The sequence below is a fragment of the Pararge aegeria genome, chromosome 3, assembly GCF_905163445.1.
Source record: "Pararge aegeria chromosome 3, ilParAegt1.1, whole genome shotgun sequence".
NCBI lineage: Eukaryota > Metazoa > Arthropoda > Insecta > Lepidoptera > Nymphalidae > Pararge > Pararge aegeria.
In genome coordinates this window covers 5,764,950-5,792,420 of record NC_053182.1, presented here as the reverse complement: position 1 = coordinate 5,792,420, position 27,471 = coordinate 5,764,950, and the positions used below count along the sequence as shown (strand labels likewise).

At 35.2% G+C, this 27,471-nt stretch overlaps 1 protein-coding gene across 1 annotated transcript in view; it reads right to left on the bottom strand.

The window, feature by feature from the left end:
* The window catches only part of LOC120636972 (whirlin), a 159,769-nt gene extending 137,787 nt beyond the window's left edge, over positions 1-21,982 (bottom strand). The window contains exon 1 of the mRNA XM_039908551.1: positions 21,810-21,982. The gene's annotated coding sequence lies outside the window, so the exon portion shown is untranslated. The remainder of the gene's footprint in view (positions 1-21,809) is intronic.
* Positions 21,983-27,471: the final 5,489 nt, after the last annotated feature.

Genomic DNA, 27,471 nt, shown 5'->3' with positions numbered 1-27,471 from the left:
TATTATTTATTTACTTACACTAATGCTGAAATTAAACCATTAGGTAACAAATAATATAATAAATATTCGTACACAATACTCATTCATCACGAAGGCAATTATGGGCTATGAATATTGAGGGAGGGGAATCAGGAGGAAATATTATTGACAACGATTTGTTGTATTCCTCCGCGACGGCGGCAGAACGTCCGCAGTGCGGTCCGTGTAACTTTACGTAAACATATTATGTTACAGGTTTATAAATAAATAATGATTCAATACAGCTATCAGACCAAGATACGGTGAGACATATAACAAGAACCGCTGAATAAGCTGTGCTGTGACGTGCAGTAGGTCCTAATTGTAATATTTATCTCTAATCTACTTCACCTTCAAGCTAACTACTCGGTTATCATTCTCATCATGTCAATCAATGAGGTCCACTTCTGGACATAGTACTTTTGTAGGGAGCTCGAAATACCTACCACGGTTTTGTGCTGTTTGATTCCAGCGACTCTTTGTGACTCGCTTGATGTCATCCGTTCACCTCGTGAAGGGTTCACCAACGCTTCGTTTACCGGTGCGAAACCGCCATTCCAGTACCTTGGGACCCTAACGTCCATCGGTTCTCTGAGGTATGTGCGCCGCCCACTGCCACTTTAGCTTCGCGACTTTGAACTATTTCGGTAACAATTTTTGTTAATAGGGTCCCGTTGATATATTTTAAAACAATATCACTTTAAGACGTGATGGTAGTAATAAGTAAGTCCCCAATGATTTTGGATAAAATTGATTACGAACTTCGGGCGTTAACAACGCTACGATTGGTGTGAAAATCTTATACTACTAACTAAAATAAAAGATCACAACGCAAGTGGCGTGCGCTAAGCATCAGGATATAAATAAAGAGACATAAATAAAATATAAATGCAAATGAATAAAATTTTTTTTTCTCATATTTATATAGTACCGCGTTGGTGACGGTTTTTCTACAAATCCGCGATAAACGTTTGTTTTTCTGATGTTACTATCCGTCCAGTCAACCTACACTATAACCAAAATCAAGTTAATTCGTCGTATTGTTAGGGCGTAAAAACAAACAAAATTGCGCATTTAAATTATTAGATGTACAATCAATATAAGAAAATCATTGATATGTAACTGATACTTCTGTCTGGAAAGTAAAAAAATAGTAATGTTTTATTGCGGGAAATATTTCACCATGATAAGCTGGAGAATAGACGAATAGTCTGGCGAGGCGCCAATCAGGCTCGATTCCTTGCTGGTAGCTGTTATGTCACTATACACATAGTGAGATAAGAATTTAATATTGAAAAAGTCAATAGTGAATCTACGTTGGTTAAAAAAAAGAAATAACGAAAAATTATATTAATTTAAATGTTCCTTTCCATCCATCGCCCTCCAACTATGGTATTTTCTTGTTATGGGATTCCTGATAAATACGGGGAGATAATTATAAATTAATTGAAAGGACTTTTCTTAATGCAAAAGGCTTAAAATTACAAACACCTTAATAAAAAGAAAGCAGTTAAGAGTTCTCTTAAACTTTTTTGGTGTGGTAATAATCTAAATCTATATGCTCATGTGTCAGAGACGATGTGATTATTTTGTTTACCTTTTAATGTCAAACCAAACAATCACACTGGCATTGGCTTCCCTTTTCTTAGCACAGATGGAATTAGAGCGAAGACCCACCCAATGCTTCAATGCGGATTAGTAGGCTTACATAAAATTATTATCGATAGTAATTATTTATTAATTAATTATCCACAATCCATGATCATTTCAGGAATTTGATTATTTGGCAAGTTTATATATCACATTGATAAGCTAAGAATAGATGGATAGTCTGGCACGGCGCCAAACAGGCTTCTCGCATCCTTGCTAAGCTTCTACGTTATGTTGCGCCATGCGTTGCGTACGTCTAAAGGGGATACCCAAATGAATTTACCTTCTATGTTAGCAGCATATACTGTTTTAGATTATGTATATATCCTTATCCTAATATTCAAACCAGATAGGTATGTACTTACTTAGATTAATTTTGCAACTACTCGTATAGCATCTTAATTTACAGTATATGAATTTACCATCCCATATATATTTATCTTCGGTATTATCAGTTAATAGTGTTATTTAATGTATATAGTTCATTCCTCATGCCCAAACCGGTTAATTACCCTTTAGATAAATTTTTCTACTAAAACATTTTAATTTTCAATGTGCTCAACAATATTAAAACGAACGCGAACGGCGAAATAATAGTAATTTTATGAAAAATATAAAATTTATGGATATACTTAAAATAAAAGATAATAATAATAATTCTGTATTCAATTAGGTAGTAATTGAATACAGAATTATTATTATTATCTTTTATTTAATTTTACCTTAAACCACTTTATGAATCCTTTATGCATTAAGTTTATTTTTGGACTAGCGTCTGCGTGGAAGTCGATTATAGTTAACAACTTTTTAAATATCCGAGATAAAAAGCAACCAATTCAGTGAAATGATTTGGTTAAAAAAAATAATGAAGATATTAATGGAAATGGGATGTTTTCTGAAGCAGTAAGAAAACTTCCAAATATATAGGTAATCATAGGATAATGTGCTAAACCAATCGTACAATTTGGACAATATTATTAGGCCGGGTGAAGTAAGCTCTTCGAAACGTTTCGGAGATATTTAAAATTGCTTACGTCTGTTTTGAACATCGGCATACAAGTTTAGTGTTCACGCGAAATTAAGTGACTTGAAAACACCAATAACCGTGTGTCTAGCACCTAAACAAGTAAGTAAAATATGACGATAAACTTTACAAAGTAACGTATAAAGGTGATCAGATGAATGTGTAAATATTGTTAAGCCTGACTAGTCATCGATGGAGCGAGTCAGTGAATCGGAAAGCAAATTTGCACTACAGATACGCGAACTTCGATGGAAAAATTATTCTCTCGTCGAATACCTAACGTTCCGGGGCAATGATCAAATTATAACTTTTATTTTTATATTGTAATTTTTGGTGGTTTGTAATTTTGTTACCGGAACACTAATGGCACAGGCACGAGCCCGTACGGCATATTAAGCATACGACGTTATGTTTATTTTAGTAGATGCGATTGCCAAGTATCTGTTCATAGTATAAAACACAGTCTTTTTCGGTGTTTCGGAGAGAAAAGCAAAGAAATTCAAAGATTTGTAACGTCAAACATATTTTTAGGCTCAAGTTACAATAAACGAGATGGAAAAATAATATGCCAGTGAGAAGCCGGAGCAGGTCGCTGGAGACAATAAAACGAGAAATAACTTAGACAATAGTTGATGGTTATACTTTAAAGTAAGTACTTAATATAAATAAAAGTATAACGAAATAACCTACTACACAGTTGTTCTTTGAAAATAGATTCATTATTATGTCTGTAAATATATAAGTAAACTCTAACAAATACAGTTAATATAAATAAGTTACAGATTTTTACTATATTTTTTTCACTGAAAAATTAATACTGCTTAGTTATTTTTATAATGTTTTATTTATACTCTATGCACTAAAAACCAGACCCTTTTTTCTAAGTCATATTCGCTGCTTACTTTGATCTTGTTTCTTAGACTTTAAACACAAGCAATGCCTGACTTTATGAGTAAAATCTAGCCTTGTTAGTTTGTATACCTAGAAAAACAGCAGACAAGACGTTTAAGAAAAAAGTACGGCTGATGATGACGGGCATTGTTTTTGCCCTGTATAAGTTAAAGCATCGAGTCACGGTGAATATCAGAATCATACGCCAAAACGTCAAGTACAGTTAAAATGTAATTATAGGGATTCCGGAAAGAGGGTAATTTTTTTCAATATAAATTCCGATACGGCTTCCCGTATATCCTATAACCCAGACATTATTTTATCTGGCAATGTTGTTTAATTATATGAAAGCCGAATAAATTTATTTCTATCCAACGCTAAACGGAAAAAACTTTATGTATAACTAAGTCACTTTAAATTCAGTATTCAGTTCATCTTGAATAAGTAAATATAAAATATGTTTTGCAGTATTAAGATTCCAAACATTTGGATGCTTAATAATTTAAAATGTAAATAAAATCTACTATTAACTCTATGTAAGCCTTTTTATAATTATGACAGAACGTCAGACAAAAATAAGGTCGTTTGAAAAGACCATTTTAAACATTGTATTCTTTTCTAGATGAAAAGGAGGATAAGAATCAGATTTTTCTAGTATAAAAGCGTTCAAAACGTCTTTACATTCCGTTTAAAATGTTCTTGGAACAATTGAACCATTCGAAAATAAATAACAAACTTAGTAACGTTGATGCAAATTTTTTTCCAAATAATTTTCCTTTAGATTCTCTTTAATACAAACACAAAGAAATAACACCGACAACAAAGTCGCGGATAAGAATAATTATATTTTTGTGATAATCATTTTGATGACACCAAAAGATCTCATTACTAAAGCTGTACTAATGAACGTGACAGCTACATTCAAAACAGTCGGCCACTGGCGAAGTAGTTAAAATGACATCTATGAAGTTGTGACGTCACGGGAGCCCGGGGCAGGGGTTCAAGGCCGGAGAACTAGGTCAATGGGGCACGGACGGAGCAGGGCTACGACGGTACTACGGAGCTACACTGCTACAAATATTAATGTACCTACTCTGTCTCTTTGTAACCTTAAAGGGCTTTGCACACAGGCCGGCAGGGCAAAGCATTTTTATCTTTAAAATAAATTAAAAATAAAAAGCCTTTTATTTTCCTTAATATATATATACAAAAATAGTTTAATTGCACGAATTTATATTTTACGTGTCGTACTGTATCTATTAATTCTATGTATAGTCTCGTATTCAATAAATAATGGGACTTGAAAAATATAAATAAATATGGAATTATATTTTCATAAATTCAAAAAAATGTTGTATGCTATATCAAAATCAGAAAGAGGCCATTAAACAATTGGCCTCGTGCAGATTTTTCCAAATCTTCCTCTACGAAGCCTTAGTTTTCCAGTTTTTTCCAGAAATTTCATTAATTTCGCCGTTTAAACTTTCCTCTCTTTCGTTTTACAATTGGACCGCACCGTTATGCTATCTTTGTCAATCAGATATATCTTTATACTGGGTTAATTGGTTTTTTCCATCAGTGTTTCACTTCATAGAGTGTTTGCATTTAAAGCGTTTGTTTTTTCCTTATGGCAGCTGTAACAAGGTTACAATGTCTAGAGATAGACCCGGGAAATCTGCTTTGACACCTTGGAGTCGATTTCTATACCGTCTGAATTTACCTTGGGTAATGATACAATTCTTTGCACTGCCATCCCCAGTGTGCGCTGACCATATATACTAGTTGTAGAGCAGTTTATTATCTAGCATATAAAAGTTACCATAATCTTCCACAAGTTCTTATTATATTTGAATTATTTTGTTCTCTACCATTCCTTGGAATATAACATTGCGGCTTAGTGGCTCTATGTACATAAAGCTAAACAGATCGTAAAAAAGACATCGTAACGCATTTTTATTGCATTTAAACTTTTAGGCGGCCCTTTGACAATAATTTCGAATAAAATCAAGTACTAAGTTAAAAGCAACAGTTACTACTGTATGTTTTGTAAACATACTTTGGGAACCTTTTTGGATGCTTTTTAAATTTATTAAAATGGACAATTCCTCCAAATGTAGGAAAAAAACACTTATAAAAATTACAAAATTATACTTTGGGAACATATAAGAGATTCACCTATTTCTACCATCCTCTACCTCCTTAATGTTCCACTACTGCCCACAAGCCTTCTTATACGTGGGACTCAGGCTTAGACCCACCCAGCTGCTTAATGCGCTGCAGTAAAGGTTGGTGGGCTAAAGCAATTGCAGTTCTTATCTAAGTAACCATTAATATAAAGAGGTATTTTTTAGCTTTTTTTCAAAGTTTATATAAAACGCTTACAGAAAAATCCTATTATAATATCAAGGATTACTTAAACGATAAAAAAGCTTGGGTGTGAATTGCTCTAGCTTCATAGCTAAATCAATTTACTGTGAGACGGTGAAAACAAAAAAAAAATTTACCCGGCTAAGTTTGTTGTGGGCTCTTCTTAGACCAGGGCGCGTTTGGAACCCTTCTAGCTTTAGATTTAAGTTGGCGAACGAAGTTATCACCATCCCCTTACAATTATGTAAACATGTATGTATGAACGCTTCATAAGTGCCTGTGATAGGCCTACATGAATAATGAAATTTTGAATTTGAATTCTGAATTTGCTTGTTAGATTACAGGTGACGATGTTGTATCAAAATAAAATTCAAAGAAATGGCTTGGAACCATTTGACTTGCAACATGCGATAAATAATCGTGAAAAGCCCGCCAACTCGCATTGGAGTAGCATAGCGAGTATAGGCTGCAATGGGAGATTAATGTCAGGCGTCGGTACCAGTCCTCGTCAAGGAAAAGTTAAAATTAAGACAGGGTGCCGACAAACATCGCTTTGAGCAGTATTATTCAAAAACTCCATGACAACCTTGAAGTCCCTAAATAAAGGATTATAATAGTGTTACAATAATGTTTAGTGATGGTATAAACTTCCAAACCTCCACTGTATATAGAAGTAGAGCTTTTGTGTAAATGCTCGACCGGGGAAGTACTACCGTTGTACTTATTTCTGCCGCTAAGGAGCATTGTTACAATGCTGTGTTCCTGTCTGTGAGACGTGTTAGCCAGTGTAATAAATACACAGCCACATCATGGCTAGCACCTACACCTCAGGTTGGTCACAGGGCTGCACTTTGAAGGAAGTATTCCTTGTTTCCCCTTTTTTCTTTCTTTGGAGGATAAAAATCCTCTAAATACCATCGCCTGGCATGGCCGACTTCACTAGTGACCAACGGACTAAAACAGCGCTTCCACTTTACCTTCACTATAGATAGTCTTTAGGCGGTGAAAGCCTTGCATACCCTTAAGTGTTGCTCCGGTTATATAAGATAATTTTCTACTTCCCATGAGTATACCAGCTGCTTCGTACCCCTTTTTTTGGTTTTTTCGTGAATCCTGCGGGGACCGTACATTTTCCTGGGATGAAACGCATACTATGTGTTAGTCCAGGGTATCATCTATCTCCATTCCAAAATTTAGTCAAATTGGTTCAGTAGTTTTTGCATGAAAGAGTAAATATACTATATACTACGACAATACACACATCGCCACCTAGCCCCAAAGTAAGCGTAGCTTGTGTTATGGGTACTATGATAGCTGTTGAATATTTTTATGAATATAATACATAAATACTTATAATATACATATAAACACCCAGACACTGAAAAACATTCATGCTCATCACACAAACATTTTCCAGTTGTGGGAATCGAACCCACGGCCTTGGACTCAGAAAGCAGGGTCGCTGCAAACTGCGCCAATCGGCCGTAGAAAAGAGTAAAAAACATCCATTCATCCAATCTTACAAACTTTCGCCTTTATAATATCAGTAGGAAAAAAGCAATCACTTTATTCATTTGTCGACTTGGCAACGTTGTTTAACCATCGCATTCGTATCTGAGCCACATATCCCTCTAATACAAACGGGGAAAATGCTGTATTAACAATGTATGTATTTAAGTTGAACCGAATAAAAGACATGTTCACAATACGAAAGTGAGGAAAAATCAATCGAACGTGAACGATTAAGGTGCTCGTCGAGAGCTGATCAAAGAATATCTTCCGCGCGGCCAAGCGCGCTCTCGCAGACAGCATCAAAGAATTTCCATTATTTACGCTCAAGGAGTTTTACAAGTAGTTTTTGATGTACAGAGGCTGCCATTTTTGAATTATTTTTCTTTCAATCATATTTATTTTTTAACCGACTTTCAAAAAAAGAGGAGGTTCTCAATTCGTTAGTTTTTTTTTATGTTTGTTAGCTTAGAACTCTGTCTATACTCTCTAATATTTATAAACCGATTTGAAAAATCCAGTCCATTTTTCAAGACCTGTTGAAGGGATCCTGCAGAAATTGAGGAAACTCTTCAAATATAGCAATTTGAGTATTTTTTAAAGTAACTTTAGGCATTTGCTATCGGAAAGCACCATATTTTAGTCATTTGAACTGACCACGGATGGATACCAGAACTACACAATAATATATAAATGTATCATATATATAAATTGAAATAAAAATGTGTTTTGTAATGGAAGAGCGAGATCTTCTAACCCAGGTTTTAAACTTAACAGAAGTTCTCCGCCTTATCTGCTATTGTTTTATGTGAACAAATAAATTTCATTTTCATTTTTTTTTTTTTTTTTTTCATAACTAAGACTTGATTGCAAACCTACGAACTAAAAATTGTGAAAAAAAAATGTACAAAAAAGAACCGACTTTGTTTTACAACTAAAAAACAAGAAATATTAAATGTTTACTTTAAACTGAAACTTTACTCGCTACTGTATAAAAAGTGTATGATCTATACCTAGTAACTTTCTACATTTTACATGGCACCGATTTAAAAATTTAGAAAATATTTCTTTCTTGCTTTTAGATGCAACAAAGTCGATTCATTTTTGTCAATTCTTTTTTTATTTCTATTTATTATTCATTTTTAAGTTTACATGGTTCTGCACCTCTAACATACTGTCTAACAGTCATAAATACACACAAGCGCTTTTTGTGATTTCTTTGAATTTTGACTTTCAGGCTGACCAATCCTCCTGAAAAGTTATGTAACGGTCTTTTCATGAAACTGCTGGAACTAAAAATATTCATATTCATATATTATGTAATTTGGGGAACCGAAGAAAAATATAATGAACAAACAAGTCACTTTATTACCATTTTTTGTGACTTGTAGTTTGGAACTACAAGTACCCATTTAAGGTGCAGAATTAATTTCGTTAAATCGTTTTTTTTTTTCATAGAAAACGAGAACGATCTGGTTTTAGAATTTTTAAGTTTTTGGAATTCATTAGCCGTATATGTGGAGGGATATCGTTTCTGCATTTCATGGCAATGAAAAAAATAATAATAACTAAGGTCAGGAGACCTGTGACGGGTTAACAACCTAGGTATTTGTACACCCATATTTAAGTGAGTGATCCATATATAATGACTTATATACCGGTCTATATACGGTTACCGGTCCAGATTTATAGATTAGCTATGAAATGTTCACGATAGCAGTTGTAAATGTCTCCTTTACTAAAATCCGGATGCGACGTAATAAACAACCACCAATACATTCTTTAATATTGCTAAAAATGGGTGTGAAATTTTATAACGAGTGAAGTTTTACTTTTACATCCGTGCTTAAATAAAAACACATCGAGTGAACTCATATCTTTATCAAATAACAGTGATTATTCGAGCGAGCACCGACAAAATAATCTGATAACTCAATTTCATGTTCCGAAAAGGAAATCAAACAGCGAGAGTTAACTTTGATTAATTAAACAACTATCTTGATTGAAGCACCGTTTAAACAATTTCGTTGTAACAAAATGATATGCATAGGTATGTAAAAAAGACAGAATTCTTTTGGACACTTCATATTCTACGACGGCAATTCTCCTTAAATTTAACAGACCTTTAAGAAGCTCTTAATAAAACCTTTAAACACATGCACATTTGATTTACCACAGCTAAACTTAGTTGGTTCTAAGCTCTTATAACCCGATTATAAGAAATGTAATGTAATAAAGCTTAATGAGAGATAAATAGAGTCGCCGCCATGCCCACATTGTTTACCTAATCGGATTATATCTATGTCAAGCGCAGAAAGAAAATATAGCATAAAACGAACGAACTTTATATGAAGGATAAGCTACTATTTTTCCTCAATTTTATTAAAACGGAAGAAAAATTTAAAGAAATAGTTATAGAGATATGACTTTTAGTACCATCAAAATATAAAATGGATACAAACAATCACTTATTTTTGGGAATGAGTTTTAGCTATTTTGGAGGTAGACGGTTGCTAGAGATAGTAATAGTTATTTCCTTCATCATTAGAGCAACCTAAGCAATCGTAAACACCTAAATAGACAGTCAAAGACGATTTCTATATTACTTCATTAATAATTTTTTAATCAAAAATTTGGTCTTATAGATAACAAGAATAAGAAGAATTTGGTCTTATAGATTTAACTCACTCAGAGATCAATCATCAAAGGAGGCTTAGTTTGTCTAAGAAAAACATCCTTAGTGAAGAATTTAATAAGAATACAAATTATCGACGTAATTCAAAAGTTAACTTAAAGGATTATTAATAGGATTACTGACGAAAACCTAATGGCGGCTGGAACGCGGTGTTTCATAATGGATACTGAACAGCAAGCAAGCTGAGAAAAGAAAGCTATCTATTATTAAAAGCTATTTATATTAGCTATATACTATCTATTGGTAAGGCCAAATGTGACTGTACTAGGAAGGCAGATGTCTGTCATGCGAGGTATGTGCTCAGAAAAGCCTTTAGCAGAGAATTTGCACTTGTAGATAAAATAGAGTAAATCAATCACCCTCATCGTTCTACGTCTTTGTCGCAGTTCTGGTCACGGGCCTCTCCCCACTAAGGGAGAGGAAATTAGAGCATAGTTACACCACGCTGCTTTAATGTGATTGGGCATTTACAATTATTATTGTCAAATGTAAATTATTGTAACCTTTACAATCGTTCTGGTGCAACGGTGAGCGCTGTTAATTTAAGTAGGAGGTCCCGGGTTCGATTCCCGGCAGGGGCATATCGGGAATTTATAATTTCTGAATTTCCTCTGGTCTGGTCTAGCGGGAGTCTTTGGCCGTGGCTAGTTACTACCCTACCGGTAATTCCGGTGCGATGTCGCCTAGAAACTGATTAGGGGTATGACTAAAAGACTCCCAAACAGGTTAGCCCGCTACCATCTTAGATTGCATCATCATTTACCACCAGGAGAGATTGCATTGTAGGGATAACTTCTAGTGGAATAAAAAAAACCTTAACTTTAGGCAAAAGCGGTACAGAGATTGCTTCCAATTTACGACAGTTAACATGGAGATTATGGATATGGCATATGAAATAAATAATAGTTTACATAAGTTTCATAGCTGAAAATCGACGGCACGGCCCCTACATGTAGTAGCACCCTAACTTCCCAACGACCAACTAATAAGCAATGAACAGAATTACGAGCAGGTAGGGACACAGTAAAAATAAAAGTCGGCATCAGTAGTAAATGCATAGAGCGGTCGTAACTGACTTTATAGAAAATGGCATCGCGCGCAGGTAAACCAATTTCGTGTCCGGGTAACGAGGCCAACGGATACATTAAGTACGGCATCTTGCTTTAAACAGCTTTCATTTAATCAGTGGGGAATTAATAGGAACCAAGAATCTACCTATTTTTGTTTAAGTCTAATTCAGAATTCATTTATTTTAACCAGACCTACTTCATAAGCACTTTTGGAACGTCAAGTTTGTCTGTTTGTAGTGATTCTACCACCGATTCAGAAGGCAGATTCTAGCGAGAAGAAGCTGCAAAAAACTTAGCAGGTCGCACATCATTTTACGTTTCGGCGATTTTTGTTTTTTAGTGAGTGATAAAAGCACAGTAGCATGCTTGCAACCTGGCTTTACCAATTGTTTTCGTATATTAAACCAACCATGATTTTTAATGGAATGCAAAGGTAAATCTAATATTTAAATTATCAAGTTAAAAAAATAAATTTTCAACAACACGAAAAATATCTATACATTTCTCGAAGAATATGTAGAAAATATCGCTAATTTCTAGCTAATTTTTTGTTAACTAAAGAGTTAAATTGGCATGGTTTCATACCTTTTTTTGTTTGTGTCCAAAAACAATTTTATACTCTTCTATCGTTAATATATATCGTTTATCAAGTTAAAAAAATAAATTTTCAACAACACGAAAAATATCTATACATTTCTCGAAGAATATGTAGAAAATATCGCTAATTTCTAGCTAATTTTTTGTTTACTAAAGAGTTAAATTGGCATGGTTTCATACCTTTTTTTGTTTGTGTCCAAAAACAATTTTATACTCTTCTATCGTTAATATATATCGTTTATAAGTTTTGTATAGATTTATAATTGTAAATATACGAACCGTCAGGGGTGAAGTAAAGCGGTGATAGCCCAATGGGAGGGAGCTCTTCTCGTTCGGGGGCCGAGTTGCAATCCCAGCACGTACCACTATCTTTTTAAGCTATGTACGTTCTTAAGTAATTAAAATATCACTTGCTTCAACGGTGAAGGAAAACATCGCGAGGAAACCTGCATGCTTGAGAGTTCTCCATAAAGTTCTCAAAGGTGTGCCACCAATCCGCACTGGGCTAGCATGGTGGACTACGGCCTTAACCCCTTCTCATTAAGGGGGTGTGACCCGTGCCCTGAAGAGGGCATATTATTATTTATTTATTTATTCCTACTCCCTAGGAAAGAGGAGAGAGTATGTAAGCCGTCAGAAATAACAATCGCTTGTTTGAACAGTAGAGCTAAGCAAGTGTCTCCACTCAAACAGCAACTGTCAATAATACAAACATCACTGTTTGTCCGTTGTAACAAATGGTAACCACTAAGCCTCTGATTAATGATCGCATCCCGCCAGCAAATCAAAACGTTTGTTTATTATGCGCGAATATACCCGTTTCAATTCATTTACCAGTTTAGACATAAGTGATAACATGCTGCCCCATATTGGGTGTTTATAATATACTAGCAGTCCCAGCCGTGCGTTGCTGTGTTTTTCTTAGGTACTAAACAAATAATTCGCAATAAAATAATTTTGCTTTATTTATAAATTGAGATATATATTATATATTATCTCAAAAGTTGGTACAAAACACACATAAAAAAAAGCAAAAATCGGTTCAGTAGTTTCGGAGTTCATCCCAGTTATATTGCGTTTTTTTACCTCATTGCCTGAGATACGCGGATTCGAATCCCTACAGTTCTGACCTTTATATTTGTCTATTAAATATAAAAAATATATAAAAACTTGGATTAAAAATTACCTATTTAGACACAATTTAAACAAGTATGTAAGGTTTTACATACTTGTTTAAATTTTTTTTTAAATATTTATTTATTTCTAATTCAATAGTAAAATAAAATTATTGCATTCGTATTCGGTGAATTTTAATAATGGAAAATAAACTTTATTACTTTTGGTTAAAGAAATGACACAATTTTTGTTTTTTGAGTTCGTGTGCAGTTTCTCTGACATCGTTATGAATACCTAACTTCCTTTTATAGAAACAAATGTAAGACTTAACTCAAAGTTTGCGTGTTACGAGAACTTTATACGCAACCTCTACCCTTTTCCGTCGTAGGTTTATTCATTTACAAGGATACGAAACCCGCCGTAAATTACTAACTATATTTTCAAGTTTTAATGACTTGCGAAAAGCAAGAAATTCCAGTCAGTAAATGCGGCTTCTACGGTTCTTTCTTGTACATTGGGATATATTAAATCCCGCACTATTGTCATATTATATCTTATTCCATAGAATAGATAATAATAGTACCTATAGGTGGAGTATTTTCACATTTTCTGTCTAATGTCTAATTCAGCTTACACAATTATTTTTTTCATAATTAATTAACACAAATAAAAATTTCAAAGTAATACCTATACCGTGCAAGTAAATAGTACCTATTTCTATTTCCTTTTAAACTACTGAAAGGTAAAGACATTATTACCATACAGTTAAATCCAAATTGAAAGCTTTTGTATTCATTATTAACATATTGTAGCTTATGACACTCACAAACAATGTTGCTTTATATTGGTAAAATAGTTTGGAAAATCTGTTTGGAGATTGCCCACAAAAATCTTAGAAACCTCTTTATAATTATAATATAACTATAGATGATAGTAGATCAGCTTCAGATGATGGTGGCTTAAATGGTATGGATGTGCATCGACCTTTGCCTTAGTTTATGAATATTCGCATTCCGATTCAGTGTCATTTAGAGAATGCTGTCAAATCCATAATTGGAACATTTCAATACCGAAATAAATACAAATCTTTTGAATATAATATCCAATATCTTACTTTTCTCTTAACCTTGTAACAATAAGTAGTTCGTAGCTGAAGCCGTACAATACTATTGAGAGTAAACATGCTAAGTGGATACAATTAATTTTAAGGACATTATGGTTATGTATTAAATATATTTCTTTTATTGGTATGCTAATCTTATATATATTTTTCATAAACCTAAATAGTGATCTACGAGAAAGAAGGTCTGTGACCAGCCGTGGTACAGTGCTAGGCTGAGAATTATAATGATGTAATGCTAAGTGTTCACATCGTCTGCAGTTCTATAAAACAGGCCCTATGGTATTGTCGACATTAACACAAAGAATGAATTTGAGTGTTTTGTAGTCAAATTCCTTCTCGTGCAGAATGGTTTTGCTACGGAATGGAGATATATATTTCAGTTAGCGAACATGTAGGTATAAGTTTTGCAGTAAAAGATTTCACTTCGCCCTTTATGGCTTTGTTTACGACATCTCCCCTGTTTAGTAGCCTAATTTCTATTCGCAAATTGTAGTCGTAAAACATAAATAAATACTAGGGTACAACCTACTGGGTTTTTTTGCCAATAGCTTTATTTTAATTATATGAATCAGTCTTTAGTTCATTAAAAATTAGTACGTATAAATAACTCTACCGTAACTACACTGTGATTTAGAGGCAGGGAGATGTTTAGACTTGTCGAAATCTTAACCGAAAAAGTGGTTATTCTTAAATGCTGTTACGACCATGCCAGATTAAATCGTTGGTTCCGGGTTGGTCATCTTTCATGATTTACGTTATCACTTAAAGGTGACTGATTGAATCAAACCACTGGACGGACCTGAAATTTGGTATACGGATAGCTCTAGCGTAGGCATCCGCTAAGAAAGGGTTTTTGAAAATTCTTCTAAGGAGAAAAATTTGTACGATATTTAAAATTACCAATCAAAGGCGAACTTAATGTGAGCGAAACTGCGGGCAAAAGCTAGTCACGTAGAAGTGGTAATAGCTGGGAATAAAGTGTGCTCTCCGAGGAACGGTGGTAGACAGGGTTTTTCTTACATGTCATATCAACAACAATCTTTCAATGAATTTTTAGGGTTAAATTCGTTTTAAAAGTATAAAAAAATAATAAAAGCATAAATTTATAAGGAATATCTCTTTCTCTGTTATTCGTTTTTATTTATTTCAACACAATTATTTAGCCACTGGAAAATGTGGCCCTAACTTCAGACATGCCAATTTAGTTTAGTTTAAAGATTTATGTTCAACAGAATTGGCACCAATGCCAATTTAATTTCAATTTCAATTCTAACTCCAGGCTAAAAAAGAAAAGCCTAACAGTTTTTCAACCGAACATACGGACCACTTTATGCATTTTATACGTACATATATAAATAACATGCTTTCTTACGTATTCACAGGTTACTATGTCGATAGGGTTATATTATGGTAACTAAATTATTGGATTATTATGGTCGTTGCGTGCACCAAGCTGTAACGTCACGCGATTCGCCCCGACCTCACATTTCACTGTTATAAACGCAGAATTACTTAAACGCTCCTATTTAGTAAAAATTCATTTTAAATCAGGTAAAACCTGGTAGGTAACTTCCTGAAATCGGTCCTTATTAGGTACAAACTGAAACATCACGATCATGTTGAGGTTATCGTTGACGCGAACCCGAACGTAAATTTTTCCCCTACCAAATATCGCCTGATGCGGCTAAAGAAGTTTTTACTCTAAAAATAATCAAAAGCAGACGAAGTCGCGAGAAACCGCCGGTAGACTATATAAGTGGTTCCTCAATAAAGTCAGTTTTAAATAGGACTGGTAGTCCCTAAGATTTCATGACTTTTTCGTTGTTTACAAAGTATTTGCAGTAAAGTTTTTTGGCAAATACTTTGTAACACCGGCGACCATTTCGAACAAAGTCTAGTGATAGACTTTGTCCAAATTGTTGAACAAAAGTATTTATTATTATGATCGGTTATCGCTCGTGTTTTTTTTTACCCTGGATACTTTTGACTTTAACTTTGACTTTGACTATTCTAAATTCCAGGCAAATTGGTTCAGTAGTTTGCAAATATCTATCCATCCATCCTAACCAACTATCGAATTTATAGCACCTATTAGTAGAAACCTTAATTTGTAAAAGTATGAATTTTATTATTCTATCATTTATTATTTTTTGTTGTTGGGGGTGTTGCTATTTATCTTCGTAGTCATATCCCCTTTACGATTCTGAATTCTTCTCCTTCACAATATTCTGAGTCAGCTGAGCATATTTTTATTGAGGTGTTATTTGGCCGTCTTAAACTCTTACTCGGTGTGTTTTATAGTCCGTCGCTCTCTATAAATTATTTTGATAGCTTTGAAAATCTTCTTGAACAATATGTCGTGACTGTTGATCACACTATCATTATGGGAGACTTTAACACATGTATTATTAAGGATGACATACGTGCAAGGCGGCTCATGAACATAATAAATAGTGTTAACCTTTGTTTACTTCCAACGCAGGCCACACACTTCTTTCCAAATTGTACTCCCTCTAAATTGGACTTAATGATTACCTCGTCTGCAGAACACGTTGTCACTCACGGTCAATTTTCAGCAGATGCGTTCTCTTACCATGATCTTATATATTTGTCGTACAAAATCCGCCCTCCAAAAGTTAAGCCCACTGTTGTCATGAGACGTAGTTTTAAGAATTTCAATAATGATTGTTTCATGTCTGATCTTAATAACATTGATTGGGACTCTATTCTTGGTGCTAATACTGCTGACGACAAGATCTCCATTTTTAACTCAATCCTGACCGAACTCTTTGATAAGCACGCTCCCCTTCGTCCAATTAAACTGAAGCATCTCCCTGCGCCATGGTTGACACAAGATATCCGGGCACTGATGGCGAAGCGTAATGCTGCCAAAGCCAAGTACAAACGCAACCCAACTGACAGCTATCTCAATAAATATAAGCATCTGCGTAACCGTTGTAATAAAATCTGCAGGGACGCACAGCGGAGCTATATTTTCTCCTCCGTTGAAAACTGTGGCAGTACTGGGATTTGGAGATTCTTGGAGACACTCGGTTTTGGCCGGCAACGCTTGAGCGCCCCATGTGACCTGGATATTGATGCTCTTAATCGCCATTTCACTTCAATTTCGCCTATGGATCCACAGAATAAATGCAGCACCTTAAGTCATCTTAAGACTCTTTCTCCTTTAAACTGCGCTCCATTTCATTTCTGTCCTATAACTCCGGCTGAGGTAAAAAAACATGTCCTGGCAATTAAGTCCAATGCTACTGGGTGTGACGGAATTAACCGCAAAATGATTTTTCTTCTCCTAGATACTGTGGCGCCAGTACTTTCGCATATTTTTAATTTCTCTTTATCTTCTGGAGAGTTTCCTAAATCTTGGCGTAAAGCTCACATTATTCCTATACCTAAGGCTAAAAATCCAATTTTTTTCTCTCAGTATCGCCCTATCTCCATTCTTCCCTTTTTATCTAAAGTATTGGAGCGCATCGTGCATTTCCAGCTTAACTCTTTCCTGGTCAATAACAATATCCTCAGTCCGTATCAGTCCGGTTTTAGACGCGGCCATAGTACTGTAACTGCTCTTGTTAAAGTTTGTGACGATATACGTGCTAATATGGACAATCAGCTTATTACAATCCTTGCTTTATTAGATTTCAGCAATGCCTTCAACACTGTGGATTTTGATATCCTCCTTGCTATTCTCAAATCCATTAACATCTCAGAGGCAGCTATTGATTGGTTCCATAGCTACTTAAATGGACGTCAGCAATGTGTTTATAGTCAAAATAAATTCTCCTCCTATTCTTCTCTCACTGCTGGTGTTCCTCAAGGTGGCGTCCTCTCCCCTCTTCTATTTGCTATTTTTATAAACACTGTTTCAAAACAACTTTCTTCCAGCTTTCATCTCTATGCCGATGACTTACAAGTTTATATTGGATCCCCCTCACACAGTATTTGTGAGGGCATTGCTGAGGTTAACAATGAACTACTCAGTATCTACACATGGAGTAATTCATATGGGCTATGTGTTAATCCCAATAAGTCACAAGTAATTATTATTGGCAGCCGTCAGCAATTAGCAAAAGTTAATTTTAGCACTCTTCCTTCTGTTCGCTTTAACTCTACTGATTTGCTTCTTAGCACTACAGTAAAGAATCTCGGCCTGCTTATGGATACCACCCTATCCTGGTCACCTCAAGTAGCTGAGGTGAGTCGTAAAGTTTTTGCTTCGATCGGTTATTTAAAACGTTGGAAAAATTTCCTTCCAGTTAAAACGAAAATTTCTCTTGCACAATCTCTTCTTCTACCGTTACTTGACTACGCTGACTCATGCTATCCTGATCTTACCGAAGAACTGCTGAACAAACTCGAGCGCCTACAAAATTTATGTATCCGGTTTGTTTTTGGACTGCGTAAATTTGACCACATTTCGGAGTACCGGGTTAGACTTAAATGGCTGCCGATCAGATTGCGTCGTGAACTTCATCTCCTCTCATCCAGTTACACCCTCGTACCTTAAATACCGTTTTCGCTATATTTCTGATTCTGCCTCACATACTGACCTCCGATCTCGGCACGATAACCGCCTGGTACTCCCATTTTGCAAAACCAAGTTCTTCGGTAACTCTTCCACTTTTAAGGCTGTTGTTCTTTGGAATAATTTGCCTGCTGACATCCGTAAAAGTCAATCCCTTCCCATATTTAAATGTCGTCTTAAAGACTACTATCTGTCTTTGAGTGAAGTAATTTGAACAAATATCGTAATTAATGTGTTTTTTTTTTGTATTTTTCTTTTTTCATTATTTAATTATGTATGTATTTATATATATATTTATTTTATATGTATTTATATATTTATTTATATTATATGTATGTCTATTTATTGCCGAATATATACGTATATTATATGTAGTATAATTGCACTATCCCGCTCTCTTGCAGCTTTTCCTTCTGTCAGAGGTTGCCTGTAAGAGATTGCTTGCAGCAATAAGGCCGCCTTTGCATGCCTACAATTCTTGTTGTTGTTTATTCTATATTTTATGTATATTCTGATGTTTGTGTGCAATAAAGTATTTCTTCTTCTTCTTCTATTTTTCTTTTTTTTTTTTAATTATTAACAATGCTTAAGAATAAAATTTATAAAAAAAAAACTTCCACCCTCCGCTTGCGGGGCTTTTGAATGCCCAAGCAACCGGTGGTCAGGGCTCCAGAGTGAGAAACCTCCTCACAATACGCGCCGTTTCAAGGACTACTGCCTTCTGTATCCGACCCTTGATCCAACAACCAAGCGAAAGCTTCTTGAGATGTTGGTCGAAACTTTTCAAGAGAAGACCATTGACTGAAACGACTATCGGAACAACAACGGTCGACTCAACATTCCACATGGCGGTAATCTCGTGAGCAAGGTCCAAGTATTTAAAGTATGAATTATTATTATGTGTCTTCTTATTGGAATTGTATGAAGTGGAATTAAATATAACAATCCAAAACTGATCTATTGTACAAAACACAAATGCATTGAGATACCGCCTATCTAATTCGCAATCAATAAAATACACTAAAAATAGAAGTGGCTGTAGAGATTGGTGTTGAATATTATCTTTGCCGCTATTTTCAGAAATGTGGGGCAAATTTCCAATGGTCAAACTTATTGATAGTTGTAACTGAATATTCTATCTCTAAGTGAGAAATTTGTGCATATTATATTGAATATTTAATTGGTTTCTAAACGGCTGAATCAGATTTATATTGTTTATGATCAAAGATGAGGTTTGCTTTCTAAAAGTACTTAATATGATAACATAAAGTGAGAACAAGTCTTGTGGTCAGCATGTTCAAGCACAAATCTAGAAATCCTGGGTTCGATTCCCGTGTCGAGACTATAAAGATATTAAAATTTTCTATTAAAAATTTGCGGTGCGGATTGGTAGACTACACACGCCTTTGAAAACGTTATGGAGAACTCTCAGGGAGAACTCTGAGGTTTCTTGACCGCTAGGAAATTGGTGGCCTCGACTACCATACCTCGTAAAGCACGTTAAGCAGCCGTTCTTGCTTATTATCAATAAAATGTGATAACAATCTTTAAAGTCCACTTACCCGCATTGGAGCAGCATGGTGGGTATATACCCACCATGCTGCTCCAATGCGGGTAAGTGGACTCCAATACTTTTAAACCCTCTCTCCTAAGAGAGGAAGCTTATGCCCAGCTGATGATGATTATGATGATGATGATAAATAATTAATCTTGGTTTGGTACATGTATGAATTGATATAATCACCAAAAACAATATAATTACAGTTCCGTTGTAATTTACTAATTATATAAATCTTCTGGGAATGAAGTAATTTTTTTTAAGAAAAGAAGGTGAGTACGGACATCTTTAGGATGATAAATAACAAGAAGAATATAAAAATCTTCGATCAAACTCCATCTAATACCGGATACAAAAGCAAACGGTTCTAGTAATGGACAATACCTTATTGACTTGCACTATAGAGTCCCTAGAACACCGAGAGACTACGCGGCGGCTCTCTTTGTATGTTATATCGACTGTATGAACGGGCATAACGCGTTATACAGCGTACAATAGACAAAGTCTCAGAGAAATTATGAATATTCTGTTATATGAAAATAAATACCGATGCATTGTGAATGGTTTGAGGATGAAGATATTGATAAATCTATTTTTCTGGGTGTTGGCAAAAGTAGATAAGATTTGGGATTATTAAAAAATATCTATTTTCAAGAATATTAAAAAAAAACCTCATAAAGATTGTCAGTTATAATAATTCATACAGTAAAATAGTTATTACTTTATTATAAAACAACTCTATGTACAATAACTTGACGAAAAGGAAAAACCCATCAGATAACTCGTGTTTTTCATCCGACTTGTACAGAAAAACATATGACATATCTCAAAATATTTTGCCCGACTCGGACTTTTTGATCTGTAGTCAAAAATTTTGCTTTTAGCTACTAGATACACAAATCAGTGAAACTTAGTGATAAACATTGGGAATGATTTGCTTTTGTTTGTAACCTATTTAATGAACGGTAAATTTAATTAACTATATATGGTACAGAAGTTAAACGTGGGGAGTAATGTGAATGTGTGTTGCATGTAAAAAAGAAAAATACACATAACAGATTAGCGTGATGATTGTGCCAAATTACGGTTAACATTCCATGTACATCACGGAATTCCGCAAAGCGACCTGCTTGCTGCTTCTATATAACAACGCCTATTTGTAACTATCTGTAACTGTAGCATTGCGAGCTTCTTTTTTTCATATCGGTTAATAACAAATATACCTTTCCTACGCAATCGCTACCTAAGCTACTTAAATCTAAAATATCATTATATATTAACCCATAGCTAAATTAATGGCTACTCATTTACATTCCATCCATGTAATCACTTCCTTCCTTAATAATGACATCAAAAGATTAGTTTGACCGCGTCTTATATAGCAGTGGGTGTGCCATAATCAGATTGCGGCACTCGTAGAGCTTCGTCGTAGACATCGGCCGCTCCCAGAGAGACACCACGTAACCATACATAATACCTATGAATGAAGGACTATTTGTAAAAGTTAACCTTCAAACTAAACGCTATTTAAATGCGTTTTCATCACTTACAAAAGTATGTTACTCAGAGGTGTTTTACAAAATCAGCTGGACTGTGCATGAAAATTTAAGAATTCAGTAAAAATTCGGGGGATCTGAAGTGAACTTACCTTATTATTTCATTTTGCGCGCTACGCGATGACGCGCCATAGCTCCAGCGGGAGCAGACACAAAGACTGATTCACATATCGGCCCGACGACGGGCTCACGTGGTGGCACTGCACACGCAACCGGCACTGAGGTGAGAGGTCGGAGCGGGGCGGCGGTTCGCGCGCGGCTTGTTGTTGTGAGGGCAGGCCTCCGAGCGAGTGGCGACGAGGCGAGCGGAAGGCTCGTCGCGGCTGCGCTGTAGGCCACCCGCCGCCCGCCCGCCCGCGCTCGATATACCGGCCATGAAAATTTCAGCCGCTGTCAACCGAAGCCGGTCGGCTGCACGCAGGTGCGCGTCACCTGCCTAAAAGCCTGACATAATTATACAAAGGGGCACCTTAATGGATGACTCTAGTCCTTTAGTAATTACCAGCAGTGCCCAATTTTACTGTATTCCTACTTCCTTATTTCTGTAATGCGAAAGTTGCTGCATGAAGAAACGGCGAACCAATTAACCTACTAATTGTTGGAATGCCCGTGGTGTAACCTGCACTGGAAACCTGCTAAAAATCGCAAAACTGCATGTTTTCTGGGGCATGCAGCTTTATAATGAACTTCAACCTCAATGTGTCACAGCCTTTATTAAGATAAAAAAGGTTTTTCGTGATAAAAATTTCTTGTTTATTGTTTGAATGCCTAGATCGATACAATTAATCTTAACACCATAATCCGTTCAGCCAGTAATTAAAAACGTTTATTTAAGATCCATCCCACAGGAACCGAGCATTTCTCTGGGCCAAAAAGGAACCTCTATCACTCTCCCACTCGGGGACCTGTCCGGCCTGCTTAGCTTCTTGAGTGAGTTCGGCTGGCTGGAGTGATCTAGCCGGGAGCCGCACCGGCAGCCACATGTGATGATTCAGGCCAAACATGTACGGAGACAAACCCATGAACAAAAGAAGACTCACCCTCCAGTCGATAAATTAAACAAAAAAACATGTCCAACCAACACACTCACACTCTCACCTAATGTTAGTGGGTTTTTCTGGGCCGTCATTCCACTAAAAATCAGGTCTGCATGCTCTCATGTTTATTAGGGCATGGAGCACAACGCTAACATGGAGCATTTTATTAGGTTGTGCCACATATTTCAAATGTTATCTTGGCTCTTGTATTATTTCAGCATATAAGTTAAGTGCTCAAGTAGTGAATGGTTTACACCTAAAGTTAATGTTTTGCAACATAAAAATTTTACAACTCTTTTGCGGCTTGGAGACTGGCACCTTTTGCACCAAGAAAAGGCTATGTACGTAGTTACTAAGGTTGGCCACTTTGCCCTCCTAGTACCTACTCGTTGGGCCCAGTATAGCATTCCCGTGTCCAGGATTACCCTCGGAACTTGCCTACCCGATCTGGAAGCGATCGCATCAAAGTTGCCAAACTGAATTGGTTTAAGTTTGGGTATTAAATGATTTTGTAATATAAATATAAAAATCTGTTATTAGTTTTAAGTCAACCAATTTGTTAACTATTTAGTACCTACAACTGTTGGTTTTCCAATTAAAGAAAAAATAAAATAAAATAAATAAATAAAATTACAAAACCTGAATTGTTTATAAAAAGTTCATGTCCATGTTCATGAACAGACTGTTAAATATTATTGTTACTTCGAAAAATTGTCGACAACCCTGGCATGGGGTTTTTGGGAATTTATTTCTCGGCAGTGGCAAGCTACCACCCTATAAACAAAGAAAACCTTATTTAAATACGAAACTTCATCCAAATCGTTAGAGCTGAGACCGACTTATATTTTTTTTTTATATTATACAAGATCGCTTGTATTATATATAAATTTGAATAAAAGTTCTCGTTAGAGAGTAGTTTTTTATATTCAAGTTAATAAGTTGGCTTAAATAGCAACAGTTCAACATAATACGAGTATGTCTGAAACCATTGATTATCAATACATCCACAAAGTTTGTTCATGTTTATTTGCTCACCTTCCCAGCTTACATTGTGATTAGTTTCAACGTCGGTTTTATCGTTAACGACTATCCCGCCGTGCTTAACGTCAGCACTCTATATGCAGATAAGTCTCGCTCTGAAACAGACTGCCTGGCACTACACCGTGACATTGACGCTCCGTGCCTAATTGGAGCAGTGAATATGAAATGACGCTGCATCTAATTCCGTCTGCGTACACAATGCTGAATGTTTACCTTTGCTTCTGTATATTTGAGGGTTATGTGGCCTTGTTATTAATGATAGATCAAATATCACGATTGCTCTAGTTACCTAACGTCTTTATGTATAGTAATAATTGACGGACAAATCAGATTGATGGTAAGTAGAAAGTCATCTATATACAGAACAACACTTCACAGGGCTTGCAAAGTGAGGTGTAGCCGTAGTTGTTAAGGCTAATGTGCCTAAGTACACAGACAACCACGCCCTTCGGACTGGATCACAAAAATGCTGCTTCGCGGCAGAAATAAGCCTAGCTGTTTCACAAAAAAAATACTACTACTAAACCTGAACCTTTGTTTGGTTACTCATTGTGACCAAGTTTGACATTTTCTTTTCCTCCGGTAGTTAATCTATATATATATAATGAAAATGGTCTTCGTTTGAGGCTCAATCACGCCTAAACCACTGATCGTATCGACATGAAACTACCACCATTCGATGCGAAATTTTTCCTAGATGGTTTATGGCTATCTATTTTTTGAATTCCAACATTCCTTCATTTTTTTATTGCTGTTTTACTTTTATGAACATTTATCCCGCTAATAAAAACAAAAGATAAGCATTTTCTCTTGATTCTTTTGTTTTCATGGATTTCAACAGAGTGTATTAAACGGATTATGGTTTTTTACATTCAGCTAAGAATCTACTCACGGTAGTGGAGAACGGCTGGACCAATTGGGCTTTTCTTTTATCTTCAGAATTGTCAGGAGAAAGTTTTGTATGTAAGAAAATTTTAAAAAAGCCCGATAAAAAGTTAAAAATTTCGATGATAATCGAAGAATTCCCATCTATATAGTCACTCACCACGAAATCTCGGGAACCATAAGACTTAGAAACGTGAAACTTGGTAGGAATATTACTTTTGCTATGTAGAGGTCAGCTATGATTAGATATTAAGAAATTCATTCCCCAAAGGGGATTGCGGGGGCGTTAACAATGAACAATTCCCGTTTTTAAACTATAGCTCCTATAGACTTCAAATTTGGTAGGAATCTTCTGTAAGAGGTGTAGAAATAGGCTATGAACGAATTTTACGATAGCTCATCCCACAGGGGGTTGCGGGAGTGGGTATTAACAATTAATATTTTTAATTTTCCAGCTAAAGCTCCTACAAGCTCCAAATTTTGTAGGAATTTTCTATAAGTGATGTAAAAATGATTTATGAACAAATTTTACGATATCCCACCCCAAAGAAGATTGCGGGGGCGTGAAAAATGAAAATTTTCAATTTCCAAGCGATAGCTCCTATAGACTCCAAATTTAGTGAGAGTGTTCTATATGTAATATAAAAATGATCTTCGAGCGGATTTTACAATGAATCACCTCCAATAAGGTTCGCGGGGGTGGGTGTTAACAATAAAAAATTTCAATTTCGAAATATAGCTTCTAAAAATTCTAAATATGGTAGGAATCTTTTATTATTCACATAAAGAACATCTCAAAATGGATTTCAATAAAGTCTACTTCCGACAGGAATTGCGGGGGTGGGTGTTAAAATCTAAAATTTTTATTTCTAACCTGTAACTTCTACAGACTCCAAATTTGGTGGGGATCTTCGTGTATGTAGGGATATTCGTGTATTTCCTTACAACAATCGTCTTTTTGGCAGCGGAGAAAAAGTCATTGAGAGGTTTCAAAAACTTAACTTTACATGTAGCTATCCAATCAACGGACTAAGAATTTTACATTCATTTTACTTTTGCAGACTACATAACCGACGAATTCTTTTATTGCGGGATCGCGGAAATATAACAGATTAAAATGAATGCATTTTCCAAGCACATGAGATGTGGAAAAGAAATTTAGTTACTTATTCCAATAGAATTCATAAAAAACATGCACAATTAATTTTCTATAAAAAATTGATGTCACGGAGAAAATTTTAGTTAACAGAAAATTCGGCGCACTTGAACCTAGACAGATTTCACATATGAGACTTGCAATGATTTTACTTTAACTTTCAATGCTCATTTCAAATTTTTTTCTTCATGTCAATTATTATTATTTTTTGGAAGAAAGGCACGGAAATGTTATAATGATTGCACATTGAAAGTTACAATGAATATCAGTGAGAAAAATCCCCTGGATGAAAGATACAGGCTAAATCGATGGAATTTGGAATTTGAGTAAGTCTAAACAATATCGATGCTTACAGTTCTATCCGCGGGGCCTATTTATGTTCATACAAAAATAAAAAAAAAGGAGAATAATAAAAATATGAAAAAAATAAATAAAAATGAAACATAAAATGTAATTTATTTCCTTTTTCAATTCGCCCAGCGAAGCGGGCGGGAAACGGCTAGTACTAAATATCACAATTCATTATATAAGGCTGCTAATCTGTATTGGGGCATTATGGTCTAATCTCTTTAAAGCTTTGTAATAATACATTTATTTTAATAAATTCTACTTGGAAAATTTCAATAGGTACCAAAAAATTAAGTTCTGTTCCCAGCAATGTCCAGTGGCGTGAATAGGGGGTATGCACAGGGTATGCAGATGATATAAAATGAAGAAAATCTTCAGTACGAGTCATAAAAAACTTAAGGATAGGCATTAGGATGGCCTACCCTTAAGTATTTATAACTCGTACTAGGGATTTTCTTCATTTTATATAATCTGCAGACTGCATACCCTCTATGCACGCCATTGAGTACTAAGACTTTATAGGCTGACGATGGCATAAGGCGTGCTTCTCAAGTATGGTAGAAAAATTTAAAATCCTTAAAAAAAAGAATTAAAACAATATCGATACCATAGAGTGATCGATGTGAAAGTTTCGTGTTATATTCCAAGCTAGGGTTAATAAGTAGCTAATTTATATTTTTTTAATTAGTTCAAATGCTCTGCAAGCAATTTCCGGTTGCGTCTAATTACTACCGTACCATCAAGGCATACCGCCAAGCGTTACGGTAGGATACAGGTTCGTATAGGTTTTATTCTCGGTGCCAAGTAAAATATGTAATTAATGGTACTTTCCTTGTTTCTATATAAAATGGAATACAAAGTATATGATATATACTAGTCATTTTCTACATTTAACTTGGCACCAGACACTAAAATCTTGTAGAAAATATTTAATATTTTCTTTTTAGTTATTATATAACAAAGTCGTTAATTTTTTGGCAAAAATAAATTTATAGGAAAGTCTCAGTGAGTTTCTTTGAATTTATATCGAAATACGCATGAGTGTGCTACAAAAACTTAAACGTGTATTTCTGCTTATTTGTGGCATCTTACGTATAAACTATTAAACTGATCATAGGTAAATCTGACATTTGCCTTCTTGCTTTCGAGACACAGGTCTAGTCACGCAGCAAAATATCTTAATATCATTGGAAATCAGAAATCTGTCGCACTCTGTAGTTTTCTAGTCTATTAATTATTGATATAAGATTTCAGAGGAAAAGTTAGGTATGAAAGCGAAACAAATTA